Source organism: Oncorhynchus keta, chromosome 9 (assembly GCF_023373465.1).
Source record: "Oncorhynchus keta strain PuntledgeMale-10-30-2019 chromosome 9, Oket_V2, whole genome shotgun sequence".
Classification (NCBI taxonomy): Eukaryota; Metazoa; Chordata; class Actinopteri; order Salmoniformes; family Salmonidae; genus Oncorhynchus; species Oncorhynchus keta.
Window position 1 is genome coordinate 10,752,286 of NC_068429.1, and position 12,676 is coordinate 10,764,961.

Genomic DNA, 12,676 nt, shown 5'->3' on the forward strand with positions numbered 1-12,676 from the left:
TTGATAGGTTAATTATTCATGGGTGTTTAATCATCCATCTAGGGCCCTGTGTTTTGGCCTATCATGTCACGTGACCTAGATTCTAAACTTTATTTTAATCATTTTCAAGAAATTAGAATTGCACCAAGAATGAAAGCAATTGACTGAGGATGGTGCCGGACCACTTGACATAAAAAGAAAAGAGGACAGTTTGATGAAAAAGCTTTAAATAAAGGTTAAAATTCAGGTCAAGTGACATGATTGTCCAAATCACAAGGCCATAATAGCAAATGCCTTATACACAAAGATGATAGCCACAGTCTCTAACATTACCAGTGTAACCCAGTGTATGTGGGCGTTGCCCAGAGACCGGCACGGTTCAAGTCCCTGGTGCAGCTCCCTTTCTCCTGCTACACTGATGGCAGTGGTGGGCTCACTCCAGTGGTCTCACGTGGAGTTGGGAAAGCGTTCTCTCTCTCTCTCTCTCTCTCGTTCTCGTTCTTGTTCTTGTTCTCGTTCTTTTTCTCTCTCTTTTTCTTTCTCTCTTTCTTTCTCTCTTTCTCTCTCTTTTTCTTTCTCTCTCTTTTTTTTGTGGCTTGGTGAGGATGCTGCTTGAGAGAAAGAGAATACTGTAACACTGCATTGGTCAGCATTGCACTGTCTGTCCTAAGGCCTGTGCTTTTGTGGCAGTCTGTTTGACGCTCGTCTATGCATGGTAGGAGCCACAGTTTGATCCCCCCCGTTGCAGCTCTGCCTTTCTCAATTACACCAGTAATTTATATTAGTCAAAATTACACCCAGATTGTATCCAATTAGTTTTAAGGCAATAGCCTAATAACCTGCAACATATTACCTGATTATTAAACAAAAATATAATGTAGATTCTAATTATAAAAAAAAAAAATAGGCCCTATTGTAATGTTGGTTTTTATGGAATGTAATTCCTAGAGCACTAAGCCTACCATTAGAAATCAATGGGATGTAGGCTACACTTCCTTCAATGTTGTTTAGCCTACCTGTCACAACCTCCGCCGAGGTTGGCTCTCCTGCCCGTTCGGGCGGTGCTCGGCGGTCGTCGTCACCGTCCTATTAGCCACTACCGATCCCTTTTCGGTTATCTGTTGGTTTTGTCTGATTGTTTTCACCTGTGTGTTAGTTAATTAGTATCTGTATATAATGTAGGTTGTCCCGCCCTTGTTTTGTGCGGGATTGTTTGTTTTGTCATTACGTTTCGTCTGTCGGTGTTTTTGTGTTTATTTATTCTCCGGTTTGTCTGTTATCCTGTTTTGGATAATTTCACCCTGTTTGTATTTTGGGTTGTCCGTGTTTATTTTTGTTCACCGGAGAATAAACTACTTATCACTATTTGCTCTCTGCGCCTGATTCCACCCACCTTGACTAGACGTGACACTACCCTTGTTGGTGGTCCACTCTTTGATGGTAAGAACATTATAGAGTATATAATTGACTCAATAAGATAAATGAATATTTCACATACTCAGGAGGAAGAAGTAGGTACATGCACAGTGATCAGGTGCGATGTCCTTGAAGGTGCAGACTTAGTGATTTGGAGGCCCCAGGTAGAGGCCAGTATTTTTAATGGGTTATATAGTAAAGATGTCATTTAACTTTACAAATCTATTACCTTTTAACGTGCCATGAACACGACCAATCATGATGTTTTTATCTGATTGTCAAACAAATCACTTAAAAAAGTAGGTTACCTTCGCATATTCATCCAAAAATAATTGCAGCATCTGAACAGTGCGCTGTGCACCTGCCAACTTTCCTTAAATTCATAAGTAGCTGAAACTATCTCACCAGAGAAAGCATCTGAGCGAGCAAAACAGCTCCCCTCTGTCTTACTATATTTTTTAAAATATTTTTTTATTTTACCTTTATTTAACTAGGCAAGTCAGTTAAGAACAAATTCTTATTTTCAATGACGGCCTAGGAACAGTGGGTTAACTGTCTGTTCAGGGGCAGAACGACAGATTTGTACCTTGTCAGCTCAGGGGTTTGAACTTGTAACCTACCGGTTACTAGGCTACTCTGCCGCCCCTGTAAGTAAGTGCCAACGTCGCGGACCCTTAGGCTCTATGGGAATACAATACTGTTTTTAATACTGCCAACGTTGTGGAGACAGAGGACATGTATATGTAGATAATGTATCTGATGCTGTCTGGCCAAAAAGAGTATGACATGCCATACTCTTTTTGGCCAGACAGCATCAGGCACATGGGCAACACATGTCTCCACGACATTGGCAGTATTAAAAACAGTATTGTATTCCCATAGAGCCTAAGGGTCTGGGGCTGGGTTTCTACTAAGCTAGCCTCGTCGAGAACCAGGCTTCCCTAATACGGTAAGCCTGGGGAAGTTAATGGCAGAAAAATGGCTTGATATCAAATCAAAGTTTATTTGTCACTTGCGATGACTACAACAGGTGTAGACCTTAAAGTGACATGCTTACTTACAGGCTCTAATGAACAGTGCAGTTTTAAAAAGTTATTAGGTGAACAATAGATAAGTAAAGAAATAAAAACAGTAAAAAAGAATAACGGTAGTGAGGCTATATACAGGCTATAACAGTAGTGAGGCTATATACAGGCTATAACAGTAGTGAGGCTATATACAGGCTATAACAGTAGTGAGGCTATATACAGACTATAACAGTAGCGAGGCTATATACAGGCTATAACAGTAGTGAGGCTATATACAGACTATAACAGTAGCGAGGCTACATACAGGCTATAACAGTAGTGAGGCTATATACAGACTATAATAGTAGCAAGGCTACATACATGCTATAACAGTAGTGAGGCGATAACAGTAGTGAGGCTATATACAGGCTATAACAGTAGTGAGGCTATATACAGGCTATAACAGTAGTGAGGCTATATACAGGCTATAACAGTAGCCAAGCTATATACAGGCTATAACAGTAGTGAGGCTATAACAGTAGTGAGGCTATATACAGACTATAACAGTAGCGAGGCTATATACAGGCTATAACAGTAGTGAGGCTATATACAGACTATAACAGTAGCGAGGCTACATACAGGCTATAACAGTAGTGAGGCTATATACAGACTATAATAGTAGCAAGGCTACATACATGCTATAACAGTAGTGAGGCGATAACAGTAGTGAGGCTATATACAGGCTATAACAGTAGTGAGGCTATATACAGGCTATAACAGTAGTGAGGCTATATACAGGCTATAACAGTAGTGAGGCTATATACAGGCTATAACAGTAGTGAGGCTATATACAGACTATAACAGTAGCGAGGCTATATACAGGCTATAACAGTAGTGAGGCTATATACAGACTATAACAGTAGCGAGGCTACATACAGGCTATAACAGTAGTGAGGCTATATACAGACTATAATAGTAGCAAGGCTACATACATGCTATAACAGTAGTGAGGCGATAACAGTAGTGAGGCTATATACAGGCTATAACAGTAGTGAGGCTATATACAGGCTATAACAGTAGTGAGGCTATATACAGGCTATAACAGTAGTGAGGCTATATACAGGCTATAACAGTAGTGAGGCTATATACAGGCTATAACAGTAGCCAAGCTATATACAGGCTATAACAGTAGTGAGGCTATAACAGTAGTGAGGCTATATACAGGCTATAACAGTAGTGAGGCTATATACAGGCTATAACAGTAGTGAGGCTATAACAGTAGTGAGGCTATATACAGGCTATAACAGTAGTGAGGCTATATACAGGCTATAACAGTAGTGAGGCTATATACAGGCTGTAACAGTAGCCAGGCTATAACAGTAGCCAGGCTATATACAGGCTATAACAGTAGTGAGGCTATATACAGGCTATAACAGTATTGAGGCTATATACAGGCTATAACAGTAGCGAGGCTATATACAGGCTATAACAGTAGCCAGGCTATAACAGTAGTGAGGCTATATACAGGCTATAACAGTAGTGAGGCTATATACAGGCTATAACAGTATTGAGGCTATATACAGACTATAACAGTAGTGAGGCAAAATAAATCTAAATCAAATGTATTTATATAGCCCTTCGTACATCAGCTGATATCTCAAAGTGCTGTACAGAAACCCAGCCTAAAACCCGAAACAGCAAGCAATGCAGGTGTTGAAGCACGGTGGCTAGGAAAAACTCCCTAGAAAGGCCAAAACCTAGGAAGAAACCTAGAGAGGAACCAGGCTATGTGGGGTGGCCAGTCCTCTTCTGGCTGTGCCAGGTGGAGATTATAACAGAACATGGCCAAGATGTTCAAATGTTCATAAATGACCAGCATGGTCGAATAATAGTAAGGCAGAACAGTTGAAACTGGAGCAGCAGCATGGCCAGGTGGACTGGGGACAGCAAGGAGTCATGTCAGGTAGTCCTGGGACATGGTCCTAGGGCTCAGGTCAGTTGAAACTGGAGCAGCAGCATGGCCAGGTGGACTGGGGATAGCAAGGAGTCATCATGTCAGGTAGTCCTGGGGCATGGTCCTAGGGCTCAGGTCCTCTGAGAGAGAGAAAGAAAGAGAGAAGGAGAGAATTATAGAACGCACACTTAGATTCACACAGGACACTGAATAGGACAGGAGAGGTACTCCAGATATAACAAACTGACCCTAGCCCCCCGACACAAACTACTGCAGCATAAATACTGGAGGCTGAGACAGGAGGGGTCAGGAGACACTGTGGCCCCATCCGAGGACACCCCCGGACAGGGCCAAACAGGAAGGATATAACCCCACTTTGCCAAAGCACAGCCCCCACACCACTAGAGGGATATCTTCAACCACCAACTTACCATCCTGAGACAAGGCTGAGTATAGCCCACAAAGATCTCCGCCACGGCACAACCCAAGGGGGGGGGGCGCCAACCCAGACAGGATGACTACAACAGTGAATCAACCCACTCAGGTGACGCACCCCCTCCAGGGACGGCATGAGAGAGCCCCAGTAAGCCAGTGACTCAGCCCCTGTAATAGGGTTAGAGGCAGAGAATCCCAGTGGAAAGAGGGGAACCGGCCAGGCAGAGACAGCAAGGGCGGTTCGTTGTTCCAGAGCCTTTCCGTTCACCTTCCCACTCCTGGGCCAGACTACACTCAATCATATGACCCACTGAAGAGATGAGTCTTCAGTATTGACTTAAAGGTTGAGACCGAGTTTGCGTCTCTGACATGGGTAGGCAGACCGTTCCATAAAAATGGAGCTCTATAGGAGAAAGCCCTGCCTCCAGCTGTTTGCTTAGAAATTCTAGGGACAATTAGGAGGCCTGCGTCTTGTGACCGTAGCGTACGTGTAGGTATGTACGGCAGGACCAAATCAGAGAGATAGGTAGGAGCAAGCCCATGTAATGCTTTGTAGGTTAGCAGTAAAACCTTGAAATCAGCCCTTGCTTTGACAGGAAGCCAGTGTAGAGAGGCTAGCACTGGAATAATATGATACAATTTTTGGGTTCTAGTCAGGATTCTATCAGCCGTATTTAGCACTAACTGAAGTTTATTTAGTGCTTTATCCGGGTAGCCGGAAAGAAGAGCATTGCAGTAATCTAACCTAGAAGTGACAAAAGCATGGATTAATTTTTCTGCATCATTTTTGGACAGAAAGTTTCTGATTTTTGCAATGTTACATAGATGGAAAAAAGCTGTCCTTGAAATGGTCTTGATATGTTCTTCAAAAGAGAGATCAGGGTCCAGAGTAACGCCGAGGTCCTTCACAGTTTTATTTGAGACGACTGTACAACCATTAAGATTAATTGTCAGATTCAACAGAAGATCTCTTTGTTTCTTGGGACCTAGAACAAGCATCTCTGTTTTGTCCGAGTTTAATAGTAGAAAGTTTGCAGCCATCCACTTCCTTATGTCTGAAACACATGCTTCTAGCGATACAGGCTATAACATTAGCGAGGCTATATACAGGCTATAACAGTAGCGAGGCTATATACAGGCTATAACAGTAGCGAGGCTATATACAGGCTATAACAGTAGTGAGGCTATATACAGGCTATAACAGTAGTGAGGCTATATACAGGCTATAACAGTAGCGAGGCTATATACAGGCTGTAACAGTAGTGAGGCTATATACAGGCTATAACAGTAGCGAGGCTATATGCAGGCTATAACAGCAGTGAGGCTGTATACAGACTATAACAGTAGTGAGGCTATATACAGGCTATAACAGTAGTGAGGCTATAACAGTAGCGAGGCTATATACAGGCTATAACAGTAGTGAGGCTATATACAGGCACTGGTTAGTCAGGCTGATTGAGAGGGTATGTACATGTAGGTATGGTTAAAGTGACAATGCATATACACTGCTCAAAAAAATAAAGGGAACACTTAAACAACACAATGTAACTCCAAGTCAATCAACACTGATTGACAATACATTTCACATGCTGTTGTGCAAATGGAATAGACAACAGGTGGAAATTATAGGCAATTAGCAAGACACCCCCAATAAAGGAGTGGTTCTGCATGTGGTGACCACAGACCACTTCTCAGTTCCTATGCTTCCTGGCTGATGTTTTGGTCACTTTTGAATGCTGGCGGTGCTTTCACTCTAGTGGTAGCATGAGACGGAGTCTACAACCCACACAAGTGGCTCAGGTAGTGCGGCTCATCCAGGATGACACATCAATGCGAGCTGTGGCAAGAAGGTTTGCTGTGTCTGTCAGCGTAGTGTCTGAGCATGGAGGCGCTACCAGGAGACAGGCCAGTACATCAGGAGACGTGGAGGAGGCCGTAGGAGGGCAACAACCCAGCAGCAGGAGGAGCAGGAGGAGCACTGCCAGAGCCCTGAAAAATGACCTCCAGCAGGTCACAAATGTGCATGTGTCTGTCAAACGGTCAGAAACAGACTCCATGAGGGTGATATGAGGGCCCGACGTCCACAGGTGGGGGTTGTGCTTACAGCCCAACACCGTGAAGGACGTTTGGCATTTGCCAAAGAACACCAAGATTGGCAAATTCGCCACTGGCGCCCTGTGCTCTTCACAGATGAAAGCAGGTTCACACTGAACACGTGACAGACGTGACAGAGTCTGGAGACGCCGTGGAGAACGTTCTGCTGCCTGCAACATCCTCCAGCGTGACCGGTTTGGCGGTGGGTCAGTCATGGTGTGGGGTGGCATTTCTTTGGGGGGCCGCACAGCCCTCCATGTGCTCGCCAGAGGAAGCCTGACTGCCATTAGGTACCGAGAAGAGATCCTCAGACCCCTTGTGAGACCATATGCTGGTGCGGTTTGCCATGGGTTCCTCCTAATGCAAGACAATGCTAGACCTCATGTGGCTGGAGTGTGTCAGCAGTTCCTGCAAGAGGAAGGCATTGATGCTATGGACTGGCCCGCCCGTTCCCCAAACCTGAATCCAATTGAGCACATCTGGGACATCATGTCTCGCTCCATCCACCAACGCCACGTTGCACCACAGACTGTCCAGGAGTTGGCGGATGCTTTAGTCCAGGTCTGGGAGGAGATCCCTCAGGAGACCATCCGCCACCTCATCAGGAGCATGCCCAGGCGTTATAGGGAGGTCATACAGGTACATGGAGGCCACACACACTACTGAGCCTCATTTTGACTTGTTTTAAGGACATTACATCAAAGTTGGATCAGTCTGTAGTGTGGCTAATTTTGAGTGTGACTCCAAATCCAGACCTCCATGGGTTGATAAATTTGATTTCCATTGATCATTTTTGTGTGATTTTGTTGTCAGCACATTTAACTATGTAAAGAAAAAAGTATTTAATAAGAATATTTCATTCCTTCAGATCTAGGATGTGTTATTTTAGTGTTCCCTTTATTTTTTTGAGCACTGTATGATAAACAGAGAGTAGCAGTAGCTTAAAAGAAGGGTAGGCGGGTGGCGGGACACATTGCAAATTGTCCGGGTAGCCAATGTGCAGGGGCTAATTGAGGTAATTGAGGTAGTATGCACATGAATGTATAGTTAAAGTGACTATGCATATATGATAAACCGAGAGTAGCAGCATAAAAGAGGGGTTGGGTTGAGGGGGGGCACAATACAAATAGTCCGGGTAGCCATTTGATTGCCTGTACAGGAGTCTTATGGCTTGGGTGTAAAAATAGTTGAGAAGCCTTTTGGTCCTAGATTTGGCACTCTGGTACCCCTTGCTATGTGGTAGTAGAGCGAACAGTCTATGACTAGGGTGGCTGGGGTCTTTGACAATTTTTAGGGCCTTCCTCTGACACCGACTGGTGTAGAGGTCCTGGATGGCAGGCAGCTTAGCCCCAGTGATGTACTGGGCCGTACACATTATCCTCTGTTGTGCCTTACAGTCGGAGACCGAGCAGTTGCCGTAACAGGCAGTGATGCAACCAGTCAGAATGCTCTCGATGGTGCAGCTGTAGAACCTTTTGAGGATCTGAGGACCAATGCCAAATATTTTTTGTTTCTTGAGGGGGAATAGGCTTTGTCGTGCCCTCTTCACGACTGTCTTGGTCTGTTTGGACCATTCTAGTTTGTTGCTGATGTGGACACCAAGGAACTTGAAGCTCTCCATCTGCTCCACCACAGCCCCGTCAATGAGAATGGAGGCTTGCTCGGTCCTCCTTTTCCTGTACTCCACAATCATCTCCTTAGTCTTGGTTACGTTGAGGGATAGGTTGTTATTCTGGCACCAGCCGGCCAGGTCTCTAACCTCCTTCAACGTCTCGTTGTTGTCGGTGATCAGGCCTACCACTGTTGTGTCGTCTGCGAACTTAATGATGGTGTTGGAGTCGTGCCTGGCCATGCAGTCGTGGGTGATCGGGGAGTACAGGAGGGGACTGAGCACGCACCCCTGAGGGGCTCCAGTGTTGAGGATCAGAGTGGCTACCTACCCTCACCACCTGGGGGGCGGCCCATCAGGAAGTCCAGGATCCAGTTGCAGAGGGAGGTGTTTAGTCCCAGGATCCTTTGGTTAGTGATGAGTTTTGAGGGTACTATGGTGTTGAACGCTGAGCTGTAGTCTATAGCCTTCTCACGTAGGTGTTTATTTTGTCCAGGTGGCAAAAGGCAGTGTGGAGTGCAAAGGAGATTGCATCATCTGTGGATCTGTTTGGGCGGTATGCAAATTGGAGTGGGTCTAGGGTTTCTGGGATAATGGTGTTGATGCAAGCCATTATCAATCTTTCAAAGCACTTCATGGCTACGGACGTGAGTGCTACGGGTCTTTAGTCATTTAGGCAGGTTGCCTTAATACGAGTGGAGACCACTTGTAAATCAGTGACGACTTGCTCTACGTCAAACCAATCAAATGCCTGGCTTGGGCGGAGCTCCAATAGTGCTTTCTACATTAGTGTCGTAGGTGCAACAGTGCGTGACTATTCTTTTTAGATCTGGGTAAGGGTACCAAAACATTTCTGCATCATTGAAGGTTCCCAAGAACACAGTGGCCTCCATGATTTTTAAATGTAAGAAGTTTGGAACCACCAAGGCTCTTTGTAGAGCTGGCTGCCCGGCCAAACTGAGCAATCGGGGGAGAAGGGCCTTGGTCAGGGAGGTGGCCAAGAACCCGATGGTCACCCTGACAGAGCTCCAGAGTTCCTCTGTGGAGATGAAAGAAACTTCCAGAAGGACAACAATCTCTACAGCACTCCACCAATCAGGCCTTTATGGTAGCCTGGCCAGATGGAAGCCACTCCTCAGTAGAAGGCACATCTGGAGGAAACCTGGCACCATCCTTACGGAGCTGGTGGTGGCATCATCATGCTGTGGGGATGTTTTTCAGCGGCAGGGACTGGAAGACTAGTCAGGATCGAGCCGAAGATGAACGGAGCAAAATACAGAGAGATCCTTGATGAAAACCTACTCCAAAGTGCTCAGGACCTCAGACTGGGGGCGAGGTTCACCTTCCAACAGGACAACGACCCAAGGCATACAGTCAAGACAACGCAAGGCTGGCTTCGGGACAAGTCTCTGAATGTCCTTGAGTGGCCCAGCAAGAGCTTGTACTTCAACCCGATCAAACATCTCTGGAGAGACCTGAAAATAGCTGTGCAGGAAGAAGATCTGCAGAGAAGAATGGGAGAAACTCCACAAATACAGGTGTGCCAAGCTTGTAGCGTCATACCCAAGAAGACTCAATGCTGTAATCGCTACCAAAGGTGCTTCAACAAAGTACTGAGTAAAGGGTCTGAATATTTACGTAAATGTGATATAAAAAAATGGCTAAAATTATTTAGTCATTATGGGGTATTGTGTGTAGATTGATGAGGAAAAATAACAATTTCATCAATTTATAATAGGGGTCAGAATACTTTCCAAAGGCACTATATACAGTACCATTCAAAAGTTTGGACACACCTACTCATTCAAGGGTTTTTCTTTCTTTATTTGTACTATAATAATAGTGAAGACTTCAAAACTATGAAATAACACATATGGAATCATGTAGTAACCAAAAGAGTGTTAAATAACTCAAAATATATTTTATATTGAAATTCTTCAAAGTAGCCACCCTTTGCCTTGATGACAGCTTTCCACACTCTTGGCATTCTCTCAACCAGCGTCACGAGGAATGCACCTGGAATGCATTTCAATGAACAATTCCTTTGAGCCAAGTTGTGTTGTGACACGGTAGGGTTAGTATAGAGAGATAGCCCTTTTTGGTAAAAGACCAAGTCCATATTATGGCAAGAACAACTCAAATAAGTATAGAGAAATGACAGTCCATCATTACTTTAAGTCATGAAGGTCAGTCAATCTGGAAAATGTCAAGAACTTTGAAAGTTTATTCAAGTATAGTCGCAAAAACATCAAGCTCTATGATATAACTGGCTCTCATGTGGACCACCACAGGAAAGGATGACCCAGAGTTACCTCTGCTGCAGAGGACAAGTTCATTAGAGTTATCAACCTCAGAAATTGCAGCCCAAATAAATGCTTCACCGAGTTCATGTAACAGACACATCTCAACACCAACTGTTCAGATGAGATTGTGTGAATCAGACCTTCATAGTCTAATTGCTGCAAAGAACCACTACTAAAGGACACCAATAAGAAGAAGATACTTGCTTGTGCCAAGAAACACGAGCAATGGGCATTAGACTGTTGGAAATCTGTCGTTTGGTCTGATGAGTCCAAATTTGAGATTTTTGCTTCTAACTGCCTTGTCTTTGTGAGACGCAGAGCAGGTGAACAGATCATCTCTGCATCTGTGGTTCCCACCCTGAAGCATGGAGGAGATGGTGTGGGAGTGCTTTGCTGGTGACAGTGTTAGTGATTTATTTAGAATTCAAGTCACACTTAACCAGCATGGCTACCACAGCATTCTGCAGTGATATGCCATCCCATCTGGTTTGCACTTAATGGGACTATCATTTGTTTTTCAACACCTCCAGGCTGTGTAAGGGCTATTTGACCAAGAAGGAGAGTGATGGTGCTGCATGAGATGACCTGGCCTCCACAATCAACCGACCTCAACACAATTGAGATTGTTTGGGATGAGTTGGACCGCAGAGTGAAGGAAAAGCAGCCAAAAAGTGCTTGGCATATGTGGGAACTCCTTCAAGACTGTTGGAAAAGCATTCCAGGTGAAGCTGGTTGAGAGAATGCCAAGAGTGTGCAAAGCTGTCATCAATGCAAAAGGTGGCTACTTTGAAAAATCTAAAATGTATTTTGGTTACTACATGATTGCATATGTGCTATTTCATAGCTTTGTTTTTACTATGTAGAAAATAGTAAAAATAAAGAACAACCCTTGAATGAGTAGGTTTGTCCAAACTTTTGACTGGTACTGTATATAAAAACATTATTTGATATAACATTTAATTTGGACTTCTATTTGCCCATAGGAACACATTGAATAACAGATTCATACATGGAAAAACAGTTAAACATTTAATCAAAAGGTAGATATAAGAAAGCTCACGTTACCTTCAGACCAGTCCTGTGACACTGGTATGGGGCTGTAGAGCAAAACGGAGAACACTGTGTCCGTGAGAGTCTCATCTTTCCATAGAGGGGTCATATTATTTTGAAGGCCAAGATGCCAGTGGTGTAAAGTACCCTAAGTAAAAAATACTTGAAAGTACTACTTGAGTAGTGTTTTGGGGTATCTGTACTTTACTATTTCTATTTTTGACAACTTTGATACTTAAGTATATTTTAGCAATTACATTTACTTTTGATAATTAAGTATATTTAAAACCAAATACTGTTAGACTTTTACTCAAGTAGCATTTTACTGGGTGACTTTCACTTTTAATTGAGTCATTTTCTATTAAGGTATCTTTACTTTTACTCAAGTAGGACTATTGGGTACTTGTTCCACCACTGTAGGACGCTACAGAAGTTTTCGTGACGTATCCTGGTCTGCCAAACACCGTTGTAGCTCTGCCACGATCCATCGCAGATGCAAAAGACCAAGATTGAAGGCAATGGTGGTGGATTGAGACTCATGCAGAAAAATAGATACATTTTACAGACAGATTTTGATGGGGATTTTTTAAATGTATATATTGTATTTATTATGCCTCAAGCGGAGAAAGAGTTGTAATATGTTGTATTAATTTTTTTAATGTATTTTTGTTCAGCTCATGAGGCTGTGAGGCCAAGACAAAGAATTGTAATATGTTGTATTTATTTTTGCTCAGCTCATGAGATCGTGAGGCCATGATAAAGAATTGTAATATGTTGTATTTATTTATTTATTTTTACCGTGAGGCCAAAGGCCTAATGTTGAGTGAGT